Source organism: Diuraphis noxia, unplaced genomic scaffold (assembly GCF_037042655.1).
Source record: "Diuraphis noxia isolate RWA-SAM2 unplaced genomic scaffold, SU_Dnox_SAM2 contig0004, whole genome shotgun sequence".
Taxonomy (NCBI): Eukaryota; Metazoa; Arthropoda; class Insecta; order Hemiptera; family Aphididae; genus Diuraphis; species Diuraphis noxia.
Window position 1 is genome coordinate 64282718 of NW_028301714.1, and position 16661 is coordinate 64299378.

Below are 16661 nucleotides of genomic sequence, written 5' to 3' on the forward strand. Positions count from 1 at the left end.
ACTAAATTGACAATATTGCATAATATGAATATTTATTTCGTTTGTTATTGTGCAGAATTTATGAAAGAGAAGAGTAAGCGTGTATAATCATGTATAATCATTAAGACTAGGTGTTACGGAACATTATCAAACGACAGCAACGGTCCTTTTCAGGACCACCAACCAACCACAGACTACCATTTAAGTAACCGCTATAACAACACCGTTATACACACAACGACGTTTATACTCGAACAGACGAACAAGTTCACTGAGTGAAAACTGTTGAGCTCAGGTGACCATAACAATGAGGTTATGTCGACTCGTCATTCCATATAGCCTGAATCCAATAAAAGCTACGGAAATCTGATTAACGTGTATAAATACCGGTACAACAACCGAGGACATTCATTCCAATTCCAAACTAACAACCACGAAATACTTATTTCAGCGATATACAAACCTCCCGATGCTACACTCACAACAAACAACTTAGACTTAGACTTACTAACTCAAAGCGCGGAATGGCAAATTTCGGCAGGCGATTTCAACGCCAAACACCCGATGTGGCACAGCCACTCGACGAACGCGGCCGGCCGTACCCTCTTTGATCACGTACAACACTCAGACTATTCCGTTACTGCCCCCTCATCCCCCCCACTCACTTTCCAACTTACACTCGCCACAGACCCGACATACTCGACATCGCGCTCGTACGAATACCTTACGCAACCCAAATCGACAACCTCAACGAACTATCTTCCGACCACAACCCTATTCTTCTGGAGACATTATGTACGCCGATCTCATCGTCTCCCCCTGCTTCAAACCACTTCATAAACTGGACCAAATACAAAACTATCCTCACCAACTTACCTAACACTCCCGCGCTACCGACCAACGACAAACCGTCAATCGACCTAACAATCGATTGTCTGACCAAAAACTTACAACAAGCGATCGAAGCAAGCGTATTTACCCCCAAACTTAAAAATTCATCCTTCATACTACCAGACTACATAAAACTGGAAATAACCAACAAAAACCGCTTACGCCGTCTATGGCAAAGAAAGCGCGACCCGACCATTAAACGCCAACTTAACGCCAAAATCTCTCTAATCAGAACCCTACTCGTAACTCACAAAACTGACCAATGGGACACCTTCCTAAACTCTCTTGACCCACATGACAACTCCATTTACAAACTAAACAAATGCCTCCTCCACAAACGTCCAGCATCCCATCCACTGACCGGCCCAAACGGCCTTGTCTTTCCTGCCAAAGACCGAGCCGAACTGATAGCGGACTACCTCGAGCAACAATTCCAAACAAACCCCGGTCCCGACATACCAGAAGTAACCGCTCACTACCAGTCACTACAAAACCTAAATACCACAAATTCTAATCTATTCACCACTCCCGGCATCATCCAAAACATCATAAGCAACCTTCGCAAAAAGAAAGCCCCCGGCGACGATCTCATCACCAACACGACTCTTAAATTTCTACCCAACAATATTTTACTATCCCTAACACGAATCATTAATAGCTCCTTCAGAATCTGCTACTTTCCACTTGCCTGGAAAAAAGTAGTCATAATTTCCATTCCTAAACCAGGCAAAGATCATAAAATACCCGCAAACTACAGACCAATAGCTCTCCTCTCCTCCTTATCTAAAATCTACGAACGTCTCATCTTCACTCATCTGCAAAACAACCTTCGAGACAAAATCCGCCCAGAACAATTTGCTTTCAGAGCTGAGCACTCTACTACCCAGCAACTGACCAAACTCACTCACCAACTCAGCCAGAACTTTAACAACAACATAAACCGCTTCTATATTTCTTGACGTGGATAAAGCTTTCGACAGAGTCTGGCACGAAGGTCTCTTTTACCAACTCAACATTCCGACTGAAATCGTAAAAATCATCGAATCCTTTCTTTCCGACCGCATCTTATCACAAAAATCGAAGACTCCTTCTCGTCCATCAGACACATTCTCGCAGGCGTCCCTCAAGGATCCTGCCTTTCACCAACTCTCTACTTGACCTACATAAACGACATACCAACGACTCCTAAAGCTCGTCTCTCGTTATTCGCCGACGACACGATGTTCTTTACTTACGACAAAAAACGTGCAGCAATTCAATTACAACAACAACTATAACGTGGCGACCACTTGCTTTCACAGATGACGAATTAAAATAAACGCAACCAAAACTGTAGGTATCATTTTCGGACTTCAAATACCACGCATGTACCACCATTACTACTCGACAACCACCCCATTAGCTGGTCCAACGAAGCGAAATACCTCGGCGTTACCATAGGGCGCAGACTCACCTTCGGCAAACACATCCTTAACATCACTAAAAAGGCCACCCGCACCCGAGGTATACTTTACCCCATACTAAACCGCACTAGCCCCGTCCCAACGACAACAAAACTAACCATTCTTAAACTTTACGTCACTCCAATCCTAACGTACGCTGGCTCTTCGTGGGCTCCCTTCATAGGTCCCTCACAATGGAACCGCATTGAATCCGTCCAAAACATCAGCATACGCACTATAACGGGTTTGCCTTCCTTCGTTAAAAACTCGGTCGTTCTAAAATTCACTAATTTCAAATCTATTCAAAATTCTATTCGTTCCAAAACGAAGTGCAACGCACAAGCCATTATCCACAGACTGCCGATCACCCAGTGAACCCGTTACCGGGCACCAATACTACGACCCACTCAGCGACTCACGCCGCACGGACGAAACACGATTGTTGTCTACCGGAGACCGCGAAGAACCACCGAACGACCTGGCCTGTCAACAATACTATCGCCGAGCACCAACAGTGAGCGTACGTATTTCCTACCGGCCGAGCACCCGGCGTTACGCTTATTCTCTCACCGCTCAGGGTTGATCGGTTATCGAATACGCCGGATCACACGACACGAGCCGAACTATCCCGGAGGACAACACGGACACCATCAACCAGGCGGGAACGACGATCGACCAGGACAACAGTCCGAAGCCCCGAGCCCATCAGATAGATTCCGCGTGGCAACCATTGTCGCGCCCGACTCAGTCGAGCAACACATAAAACGGCTCTTTTCAGAGCCACCACCACCTTATAAGACACTTAATTAAGTTGATCTTTTCCGAACCTGCTTCGCCACCGGAGTACCGCTTATATAAGCCTGTACCGGTGACGGGCGGTTCCCCACCGTCTTGTCAAAACTTAACATACCCGACATTGTAAATAGAGTTCGGCCTGTGCCCGACTAGCCACAAGCACCACTGACTGTGCCACCTCACTTATCAAGTCTGGGTGGTGTGGATCGACGCTTTACTTGCCCCAACATTGTATAAATTATTATTCGATATAGCGATAGATTAATGTGATTACCAACAATTGCAATTTGTTATTTATTTCACGACGCGGAAAGTTGGAATTCAACGCTCCGTATCATAGGTCACATCTTTGATTAACCGGCTTTGAAAAAAAAATAAATAAGCGAACACAGTTGAGCGGTAATGACTAATTAGAGCGCACTGTACGCACGTGCGTGCCGAAGGACAGCTATCGCGGAACTGATAAAGAAATATAAATATAAATTGTTAATTTTAAATTCGGTAGAGAAATTTCATCTCATGTATAATATAATGTGGATGTATTATTATTGTTCCCGAGAATAGAGACACGTTATGACGTATATTATGTTACATTTAACATGGCTAAAATAAATAAGTTATAAGAATAAAATTGTCTGTTACAGATTAAAGTAAGCACTCTCTTAAGTATATTAACTAATAAATGTAGGAGCTTTAGCTAAATAAACAGCTTTCGATATCAATAATAAGCTCTCTACACTACAAGTTTGGATCATAGGGTAACATAATTTAACAAAAATCGAACATGGATTTTAAGAATGTCAGAAGTTATATCAGTTATATCTTTTGAGAGAAAATTTTGAAAAAATATTGTTAATTGCTGTATAGTAGAAAAAAAACTATAAACCGTTAGTAGTATAAATAATGTAGACTGATAGTACAAAATGACCTACACTTGGAATGGTTCTAAAATTGTTTATTTATAAAATGTAAGCAATACATAACACTGGTTTGAAGGCCGATGTGTGTTAAGCAAGTAAAGAGTCCAGCACTCAGTGGTTTTATTCAACCCATGATTTTTATTTTATTATTTAGAGTTGACACCTAATATGATATACTGTTTAAAAATGTATCTTAAGCACTTCACAGCGATTTAAAATTCTATTAAGAATGAATGGTGTTTCCATTCGTATTCCTTTCAAAACTAAAATAATATTCAATAGTTATTGGTTCGGCCCTGAACAACATCATAATAGAGACTTCAAACATTTATGTGTCGTGGATTTAAGTTTACCACGATATCCCGAAAATGATTGTCATGACCTCGGTAAATGCTGAAACTAATTGTTATTATAAATTTATACAGCTTATATAATTTGATAATTAATATTATCTTTTTACCACTATTTTCGTCATATTTATTTTTATTTAACAGATATTTTATTTTGATCGCCCAATTTTATTCATAATAGGAATCGAATAGAAATATATATAATTTTAGATGGATAAGCAGTTTTAAAGAAAACGCAATTATGTCATGCTATTCAACATTTTAAAATTAAAAACCAATATAAAATTTTAAAACAAGTTAAATAAAATTTAAAAAAAATTAATAGTTTATTTAATTTTTTTTAAGTATTAAAATAACCTATTAGTACATATAATGTGTTTGTAACTTACAACAAAAATAAAAATAGTTTGTCTTTTCATAAAATACTGTTTATTTTATTGGTCTGGTCAAACAGTCATGAATATGAACATAAAATGTCTAAAAAACATCGAAAACGCACTCAAATTATAAAAGAAAATATAAAAATGTAAAAGCATTTTAAAAGGAACCCAAATATTTATAAAAAAAATTAAACGAGTCAATAACATGCTGCAGATAACATTCATGTAGAAGTAATATTATAGACACACAATATAGTAAGTATATGTTATAGTTTCTACGAAAAAAAAAAGATTTTATTGTTTACACCAAGGAACATTTCATGCACTATCTATCTTAATAACAAAAGTGAAGTTAGTACAACAAACGGTCATGTACAACCTAAGTACTAACCAACAGATATTATCGTCAGTATCTAATATTTGTACATGCCTACCGATCTTATTCTAAAGGTAAATTTTTAAATTCCTACTCTCCGGTCCAAAAATAAAACAAAAAAAAAATTAAAATTATAAGTCTACACTTTCTGTGACACTTTTTTATCAAGTACTTAGACAATGGAATGCGTAACCATTCAAGAAAAAATAAATTTCATACTCAAATCTACGTCTTAGTGACTAAGGATCAGACTATAATATAACATATAATATTGTTTATTACATATTATAAAAACACAGTGTTTAACTTTCAACAAAGTAGTACGGACAGTGAACAAATATGGACGTGGAAGCGATATGATGGCTCAATTTAAACCATTTGCAATGGATGTGTTTTTCGAATAAACAACGTTATAACTTATAAGTTATACTGGCTGTATAATAGCTTCGCCACGAACATCGTTATTACATTATACACCATGAGCGTATGTAATCGTGGCCTCCCAGCATCACTATAGCTGCCAAGTTTTTGGTCCATTTAAAGTTTGACGATACGTGGTCCAGTAAAGTTTAAGTGTATTTGAATCTCTTTGACACACCCTTACCTCCGTCAACCCTCCCGTACAACGCTCCACCAGTGTTCGTTCAACTCGCCCCACGTGTTAGGGGTGGATATTTTTCCCAAAGGAATTTTTATCCACGTTAAACGGATCAAATCCTTTACTGTTTCGCCGCCGTCTTGCCTTATTATGAACAGTTTTATTCATATAACTGACCTTAATAAAAATCATCTTAGTTTGAATAGTACACCTATTTGAACAATCGATTTTTTTGTCGAAGAAAAAAAAAATGAGTTTAATGATTCATAATATAATATTAGACACAAAAGAGGCAAGACAAAAATATAATATACCGGAACACCTTCACGACGCAATGGGCCCCGACGAAGAATCCATCCAAAATATAATTTTATTTTTGAAAGATATTGAATTGTACAATTTAGTTTAAATTATCATTATCATGTGAACGAGGCTTTTTCTTTCATAAAAAAAATATATATAATATATAATATTATCGCTATTATCAGCATTGTTTTATAAGTTCAACGATTTTTATTTTTATTTATTACAAATTATTTTATAATTAGACTCATACCTAATAGTAAAGTTGAGTACCTGATAAAAACAATTTTCAATAAGTTATTTGAATTCCGGGATTTTAGACCCGTATCAAATACTGACTTAATGATTTTCAGATGACATTGTGGTCGAATAGGAATAATCAGATGATTGGTAATGGTTTATCGTTGAGGTACTGTTCATGATACATCCTGTCACATTAACATTTAACATAAGTAGTTCATAATAATATGTTCTCGATTATTGCCTGGAAATATCATATTTCATTGAAATGTTAGTGAGTCGTAACGCCCTTAACAACACGATGATAAAAACCAGTGATATTGAAGTTAATGTTGTGCAGTCCTAAATGGAATAAAAAATTATATATCAAAGATGGTTTTACATTTAATGGATAAAATGAATTATGTAATTGTGCATCATAATATTATGGAAATATACGCAAATTCCTTTAGTTTATTTTAAAATTCGAAGTTATATCGTTATTCAATATTATAATAATATCGAACAACGTCACAACCCAGTAACATCGTCAATACTTCAACGAAAAATAATATCGAATTAAAAAAAAAAAAATCGTCATTAACTATCGACAAAATTCCAACAAAAATATTATGTAAAGTTAGTAACAATTATATGATGGCTATTCGTTTACTATGACTGATGTTATAATTATAATTTGTGAACGAGAACTTTTCCATGTCCATTGACTAATTCTTTCAGAAGTTTCTAAATCTATACAAGATGCGCATGTCGCATTATCAAAAATAAAGTATGTTATTATAAATATGAAATAAAAAGAAAAAAATCTTATGCCAGTAAATTATGAAAAAAAAAAATGTTATATTGCTTTCATGTAAAAAAAGAAGCATAATGTTATACGGTTAAAGGTTGTAAGTACCTACTGTACCATACACGTATGGCATTATATTTATGAAACATTTCGATGTTGTTCCAATTGTTTCACTATTTATTTGCTATATCTGTGAAACAAAAATTACTATTATATCCACTGGAATTTTCGTTTTTACGGAACAAGAGTAAAAAACTTATGCCAATGTATTTGATTATTTTATAATTGTTACGTACGTGGCTTGGTGTGGCGCGGTCGTACGCTCAATCTGCGGAAACGCACTGAGCGTACGTACCGGCCGCAGTTGCTATAGCTCCCGGATGGGTGACCAACCGGGATTTTTAGCAACATATCCTTGCCACACATACACAAACACGAGTTACAACCCTACCCACTTAAAAACCTATAAACAAATATACAAAAATAACCCCTAGCGTACCACCCCACATCCAATGGCCTATGTTGCCGCGGGTTCTCCTTACAAAAAAAGAAATTGTTAGGTATATCTGCTTACTAAAAGAAGCCAAAACATATAGTAGGTGTACTTCATTATTATGTTTTTATATTTAAAATAAGACATGCAAAACCATTTACTTCTAAATATGTCGGACGAAACTAGCCTTTTATCTTTTTGATTTTTTTGTTTATATGTATTATCAAGTAAATAATCTAAGAACTAGGAAGCAGCTAAAATCTTAAATTAAATGACAATGATTAAAACAATAAATTGTGTTGTAGGTACAAGTTAATATTTAAATTTTAAATTAATAATAATTCTGATATGTCTACTATTGATTCTCATTTATCTTGTTTGGTATAAGTTTCATATTAAAACTCATTAAAAAAAAAATAATAATAATAATTTCAATTCGATAACACATAACAATACTTATTATGTAATTTACATATTATTATACCACGTATGAAGGTCTCGTAAGATATAAATACCAATTAAAAATCCCAGAAGCTTACCAATTTATGTTTTTCAATTCAATAGTTTTTAGATTCTGAACGAATCGAAGAATATCTATATTGATTTTACAATGATACTGCTTTTATAAATTTAATATTTATATTGTATCACTCATCGCTAAAACGATGCATTGGCACATTTTTTTTATCTATAGTTCAAATTAAAAAAAAAACCATCTTCATAATTTAAAAATGTTGCATCTAGTTAAAAACGAATAAACACCGTCCACACTTTGAAACGTTTTCCGTATACTATACGGATATATTGTTGAATTAAAATTTATCACAGCCATTATAAAGACACTCTTGACACTTACAAATGTACAGCACAGTCCAAAACGCCAATCACTTGTCCGCCATTTTTATTATATTATGTCATTTAAAATAAAGGCTTCGACAGTTATAGATCATTAGCCTTTTAGGGACTTAATACTTTTACATAGATAGGTTATAAATTGTATTATACGCGAAGAAATTTTTCAAATGTTAAGATTGATTTTAACCTATAACCTTTTAAAGGTCATGTTATGACATACCATACAACCTATTCTGCTCATTAATTTACGATAAGGTGGTAGGTATTTACTAAAAAGAATAATATATTAATATTAAATATACCCTATTAAAATAATTAAATATTAATAGACACTAAGCGATGCGATTTTTTTTTTCAAAAATGAATCAACCAACGTAATATTAATAGGTTAATAATTAAATAATATTAATAGCAAAATCAAAAAACATATCTTGATGATATTATGCTTGATTTGATATAGACCAGGGGTGGCAAATTATTCAAACGCTACGTACCAAAAATTACCTTTTTTTTCGATCGTGCTGTGAAAAATATTAAATATTATAAATTATAATATATTATTGTATAATCAAAAAAAAAATAAGTAAATACATTTATATATGTAAAAAATATTTTAATTTTTTGCGTGCCCTCAAATTCTTTTAACTTGCCACTTTAGGCACGCGTGCCATCGATTTGCCATTCAATTGTTTTATATATATACTGACAGAGACAAACAGTATCCGCTTAGAATCATTTTTCGTATGCAACGATATTGTATCATTGAATTCAAAATTAACACATCCGTTACTGTGACGCAATATCCACATTTACTCTACAGAATACAGCGATATCCACTTGCTCACCTTTTACTACCTAATTTTACTAAAAATAAAAGCTTTGACAGCTAGGTTGTCCTCCTAAATTTTTTATTTACATTAATATTAATTATAATATAATAATATGTTATATGATATTAAGCTTTAGAACTCTAAATTATAATAACATTGCATTAGGTACCTATATCCTATTTTTAAATGTCGATACTTTTGAAAAACTCGTGGATAAAGTGGGTTCGTAGTGTTCATAAATAAAATAATATTTTTAATTGATTATTTTAGAATTTCAAAATGTATGTCTACGTCAATAAATACAATGAAAACAACATCATTAAAACCACGCAGAAATCATAAAATAATATTTTATATTTCTACGCCAATATATTATATGTATTTATTGTATTTATTATTATATATAATTTTAATAACTCTTGTCATAAATTATAATATACGTTATGATTACATTATACTAATTTTATTATTAAATGTGTTATTCTATTCAATACTACCTATACTATAAAAATAGGTAAGGTTCTAGTTTTTTTTTTTAAATCAAGTTAGAACACAAAAATTGAATCTCGTAACATAATTTAATATAATATATAATGATAAATGATAATATTTTACCTACTCGTCACGTATAACAATAAATGCAATGGTTTATAATGTTTTTTTATTAGCTTTTATTTTATACATAATATTATTATTATGCAAATTAAAATATCATCAGAAGAACTAATCAACTATAGATCAGATTCGTATTTATTTATTTATTCCGAATTATAATTTTGATTCATCTACATGGTTATTACGCCATTCAAACAATTTTGTTAATATTTTTTAAATCACGTATTTTTCTTACACTTTCATTTCTTTATTTGAGTTATAATTAAAAAAGAGAAACAATAATTTTCAAAAGTTTCAACGCGAGTCAATTTGTTTATAAACATAGTTACGAATTTCCAATTTATTTTTAAAAAAGTAATTGAAAAAAAAAACGAAATAATAATAAATTACAATTACTAGATAATTTATGTTCAAACCAATTAGATACAGTTTTTATTAGTCGTTGGTGTTCTGTAAATGACTCAATCAGCTAATTAAATAATATAGACTAAGACACCTGCTATCACATATTATATCATTGAACATACTATATTATTATGAAGAGCAATTCACCGTCGTCTACATACCCTATTGAATGATTAACGAATTAAAATAAAAATGATATTTAACTAATATATAGTCGATTTACTTATTTACCACAGTATAGGTATCAAAACTACACAATTAAAAAAAAAATTAAAAAACCATTTGAAAATAATCATCAATCATATAAAATTAAAATAATAACCTTTGATATATCGGTATACATTTATAATACATACAACTAAAATTATTGTTTAAAGTCAATTAAAACTAGGCATGATTTAAATTACTAATTACGCATGTGCCTATTATTTATTTTACCCATAGGCTTGAACAAGATTGACAAAATGTTGGTACGAAAGCATAATGTTTGTTACATAATATTGAGTATTATTTAAATAAGTTATACATGAAGATTTATATATTTATAATATATTTTTTCAATATATGCATAATTAATTTACAATTACATACTTGTATACATAAATTTACAATGTCCGATATTGTATTTTTATTCACATAATTATATTTTTAATTTATAACAATTATAAGCAAGTCATTGAAAACAAATCAATATAATTTTAATAGTTTTTTTGTAACGTTGAAGAATGTCCTTATTATAAAATGTTAAGCATTGGATTTTATTTGAGCACGACTATATAATAAAATTTGTTATTAATTCAACAGTAATTTAATAACAATTATGAATTCAATTTTGATATATTTTTTTAATTTAACACGAATAATTTTTTTTTTTAACTTAACGAATTTAAATGCCGTTTTTGTAGACATGTCAAAAGTAAACAATTTTAACTATATTGAACTACTAATGGAAATTCAATAGTGTTTACGAAACTCATTCATAATTCAATTTTTATTATCAGTGACCATGATTTTTTCCAAGAACTCAATCTAAACGTTCTCTGGTAATTATAATCTCATTAATCATTTTTTTTTATTATTTAAAACAATAAAATTCCGTATAAAGTATATAATATTAAATAGGTATATCGTATATGTACATATAAATATTTTTTTGTTTTTTTTTATTATAAATCTAGCTCAACAATTACAATACATATAAATATTTAAGCAGTTATTATTTTCTATTTTACCTACTATTCTTTTTTTTTTGTGTACAAAACAAAATTCTATTTAAAATGCCATGACAAATTAATGACTATAACAATACAATGTATAATATTATGAGATATATGCATAGTAACTTATTTATTTACATGTGAATTATACATACTCTACCTAATATCTATACTTGTCATAAATTAATGACAGTTCTACAGACAATTGTATAAAATTATAAATATGTTGCATGTATTGTATATAAAGTATTTTGTTTCTTAATATTATAACCTCCTTTCCCCCCCCCCCCCCCAAAAAAAAAAAAAAAATCAACAAACTAGACAAATAAGTATTTTTAGTACAAATTAGGTATACTATTAAAAACTCTACTCACTCGATTATGAACGTCCAGCGAAGTATCCCATTTTTCCGACAAACAGTTTTTTTTTATTTGTCAACCGACATGATAATTAATTATATTACGTTGACCACACACAACACCGCAAACCGTAAAAGTGAGTTGGATGGTTTTTTTAAATGTATTTAACAAAAAACAAAAAAAAAATTTAAATAGAAAATCTCTCGTAGGTTAGGTTAGGTTAATCACACGATAAACACGCGATATCTACAACCGGACGAAATTCGCGTAGAACCGCAACGATGACATGCACGGCACACGGTCGGTACGCGAAAACTGTCTGTGGTTGCCGCAAACCCAAAACCGTGTGCCGAGCGGCAACGAGTATTTTGAAATCGATTATCGCCGTTCGCCATCTACCCCGAAACAGTCAAACCATTCCGATCTATCACCCCCGAGAAAACTGTCGTTTAAGTCGTATCCTGCTAATCTTTTATAATTGTTGAGCTATAATCGTTTTATAAAATAAATAATTTACAAATTGATATGTATAATCTAATTTAAGAATCTATTGTACAATTATATTTTACTATGTACTAAATACTTAATTTTGTTACAACCTAATAACCTTAGCAGTTGAAGCTGTACCATGAATAACAAAAAATAAATAAATAAATAAATAATTACAAAAAAGTCGTATTCACCGCCGCAGAATAGTGGTTGTTGTTGTAGTGAATATTGTTATTATTATTATTATTATTATTATCATCATCATAAGTCGTAGGTATGTAATGAGTATAATAGAGTACAATTTTAGGGAGTAGATAGGCTTAGTTTTTTCAATTTACTTACATTTAAAATATGAAATATTTTAAATAGCTTATTCATAGACGTTTAGCATACATGTCAAAATATTTAAGTCCTTTAACGACATTTATACTTTAGATTGTTTGTAGTTACAGAAATTCTAGTATTTGCCTTTTAGCGTGAACTTCGGGTTATCTGCATACACAATGGTAGATCTTTAGCCACTTTTAAACGTTGCCCAGAGTACACCACAAGTAAGCGATGTACCATCATATCCCCGTCGATTTGTATACCACACATTGAAATCGTATTGTTTTATATTTATTTTACCTGATTATTTCACACTCATTTTTTATACATGTGTACATGTTGTAATATGTATACTTATACTTATATTTATGTCGAACACCTATTCTTATAAAAGATTGTGGTTGTTTGACATGAATATAACAATAATAATGACATTTTGAATTTCAAATTTTCGACTATGTTTTTAGTTATTATTTGACTAATGTGTAGGTATGATACAATTGTCGATTTTTGAATAAAAAACTCGATATTATAGATAATATAAGGTTTCAGGCAAGTTTGTCTTATAGCAAATAATATAAAAATACATGTTTATATACACGTTTTTATATGGATTTAAATTTCAAACAAAGACGAAATTTCCGAAAATAACAAAATATTCAAAAAACTATTTTGTAGTTGAACGTTTTAAATTGTACCCAATGTTTGAAAATGTTATATAATGTTTCGTTTAAATTTTCTTTGCAAGAACCTAATAAAAAAAGTTAAGTAAAAAGGTACATTAACATTTTTTTATTGGTTGGATTGAATTTAAAATTTTTATGAAATTCGTCAAAACCTTCTAAATCACGAATTATTTTGTAGGTGTATATTATATGATACGCCATACTATATTATACAGTATAATATTATATTATATTATAGGCTGACCACCGTATCCGCTCATTATCATTTTTCATAGTAGTATGTACAAATGATTTATACAATAATTATAATCATTGAATTCAATTAATGTATTATGAACAATACTACAGCGACCTAGTCAATGACAAGTGAAACATTAGATACATTCTATATTGTGCAAATTTTTTTATTTGATAGTAAAGTCCAATGAACTATAAATTTATAATATTAAAGCAATGTGTTTCTAATTGCTTTGATGAAAAAGAGTTTTACATTTACATAAAAAACTATATAATGCTATTGTTGACGGAAAGTACCAATTTTATTTTCAGCCCCTTTAAATCTGCTTAATTAACATTACGGCACCCACGTCTATATAGCTACTTGAAGGGAAACTTAGTGTTGTATTTTTAATCCTAAGTTATAAACACAAAAAATTTTATGATTTTTCAACTTCAAAATTACTTGCAAAGTTTCAAATCTTCGCGTTTTCGACAGAATTTGAACTATAAAAGATTATAAAAAAAAATTTTAACTAACGATTTTTGATTTTGTTTAGATACAATAAGAACAGCTCATAAGGAACCTTGTATTAAATTTTCAAGTTTTTTTGGTCATCCAAAATTTAAAAAAATTCTAATAAAAATTTAAAATTTCAGTGGTCTATAAATAACTCAAAAAAGTCAAAAAAAATTTGAAAATTAAACTGTATATAGATAAAACTAACATAAACATTTGGTGAAAATTTCAAGTATTTACAGTGATTAGTTTTTGAATTACAACCATATAAAAAAATCGATTTGGTCGAAAACTGGTTTTGCGTAAAAATTCCCGTTTTTCTGTCACTTTTTTTTTCTCAATTTTTTTGAAAACTGTTGGAAAATGTTTACTTTTGACTTTTAAAATGCACCAAGGATATTCACATTTCCATCGGAAACCACCCCCGAAGTTTGAAATTGAAGCATTATTTTGACTAGTTATGCTGTACACAGACAAAAAAAAAAAAAAAACACACACACATAATTGTAAAATCAATACATTCATCACACCGTTCAGAATCTAAAAAAAAAATAATAATAATATTAGGTTAGGCATAGGTAAATATCATGTGGTGTAATTCATCCTGAATATATTTTTATTGCAACAATTTATAACAGTAAAGACAAATATAACAATTAATACTATTATTGATATAGACGAAGTATTATAATACTATTATAATATAATATAATGTATTTATTCAATATTTTTTTTCTTATAAAGTCATAAATATTTAGATTATTATTGCGAAATATAACTACGTCTAAATCCAATTCATATATTAATATATTTATGCGGTGGTTAAAGAATTTTACTCGAAGTATTAGATTTATCTACGTGTTTAATTTTATTTATTATTTGCTTCAAATCATTCATAATTATTAGTATCGTCATAACATACTATATCTTTTTTTTATAAATATTTTAAGCCAAATAAACACAAATAATTTAATTTGTTTTTATGGTTAGGTTAAATGATTTATTAAATAAATTGCTTTTGCTGAAATATTTATGCTGTGAGACAACATGAAATTTCAATAACGTAGTTACTGTAAAAATATATGAAATAGCATCATCACATTTGTTTTCATTTAAAATAATACGTTTTAAAATTAGAGAATTTTGAGAATTATATTAGATATTACATTATTGTGCATAGTGTTGCTTTGAAACAAAAATAATTATTAGTTTCAAGATAATATAATTTTAGTATAAAAACAAGTATTTTATATTATAGAACTATATCAGTGGTGTATTTTTATTTTTTGAGTTAGCTGTAATTATAAAGAATATCTTATAATAATCATCTACATAAAATTATATAAAATGAAAAAAACATAATGTCTATCGCAATTATAAATGTACAGTTGAACCATCATCAATCAGTATACATCACCAATGACCTGGTAAATGTACCAAAGAGATTGAAAATATTGTCAAAAAAAAAAACAGATTCCGAAACTATTTGATATGTACCGCATCACTTAAATTTTTATAACACACACATAATTTATTATAGATATTCCAGATAATCTTAAAAAAAAAAATAATAAGTTGTATCTTCTAAATATATAATATATTATAAATATCGTCATAGTTGCGTATTATTTTCCTATATTACTATATTAGATATAAGTTCAAAGTAAATATAATAAAGGAATATATAGGGGTATGAGAGTGGGTTTTGAAAATTCTCTACATGCCTCTCCATAAAATATTATGCCACTGGAAACGATTTATAGAAATTAAACTTTCTAAGTAACGATAGAGTACTTGTAATAACTAATAAATATTTTATTTTTTTCTAGTTTTCTTCTAAAGTAATTCTATAAAAAAAAAAATGAGTAAAAAATCAGCAGGGAAATCAAACAATAAATAATTAGGAAAAAACTGAGACTTTTACACAAAACCAGTTTTCAAAAAATCTACATTGTTTTTTTAATGTAATTCTAAAAATAATAACTGTACATTTACATAGGTAAAGTTTATTATATACTGTACCTTTAAATTTTTTTCATATAGATGAATTTTTCACTTCATGTTGATATAAAAAATGTCTATGCGCCATAAAATTTTTGAAATATTGTGCTAAAATCGGAAATCCACAGTACTTATTTATGAGAGTCTAGAGTTAAAATGTTGAAAGTATTTCTTAATTAGAAATTCATAAACATTTTGCTATTTATATTTTGTAAAAGTTAAACATTTTTATTTGTTTAATCAAAAAACTTTACAATTTAATAATACAATGTTCCTGATATATTGTTACAATAGCAGTTGAAAAATAGTAAAAATACATTGGCGTGATTTTTTATAAGCATTTAAAATTGAAGTTTTGACAACATCTATTAAATTGAAAATTTACTGATTATGTAGTAGTTAAAAGTTTATAATATGTTCAACTTTTATAGCTAAGGATATAAAATGTAATATTAAATAGCCAAGAATAACAATTTTAGTTATGTTGTTGTAATTTTAAAATATTATTCGCGGCTACCTAAAGTGTATTACTAATACAATAATGATAATATGTAAATAATATTAGTTCAACCTACCAGCTACCG

General features: G+C 29.9%; 1 protein-coding gene across 3 annotated transcripts in view; it reads right to left on the minus strand.

Annotated features, from left to right (window-relative positions):
- Positions 1-12137, minus strand: part of LOC107163023 (uncharacterized) — a 319729-nt gene extending 307592 nt beyond the window's left edge. For all 3 annotated transcript variants that reach the window (XM_089225839.1, XM_089225837.1, XM_089225838.1), the window contains exon 1: positions 11854-12137. The gene's annotated coding sequence lies outside the window, so the exon portion shown is untranslated. The remainder of the gene's footprint in view (positions 1-11853) is intronic.
- Positions 12138-16661: the final 4524 nt, after the last annotated feature.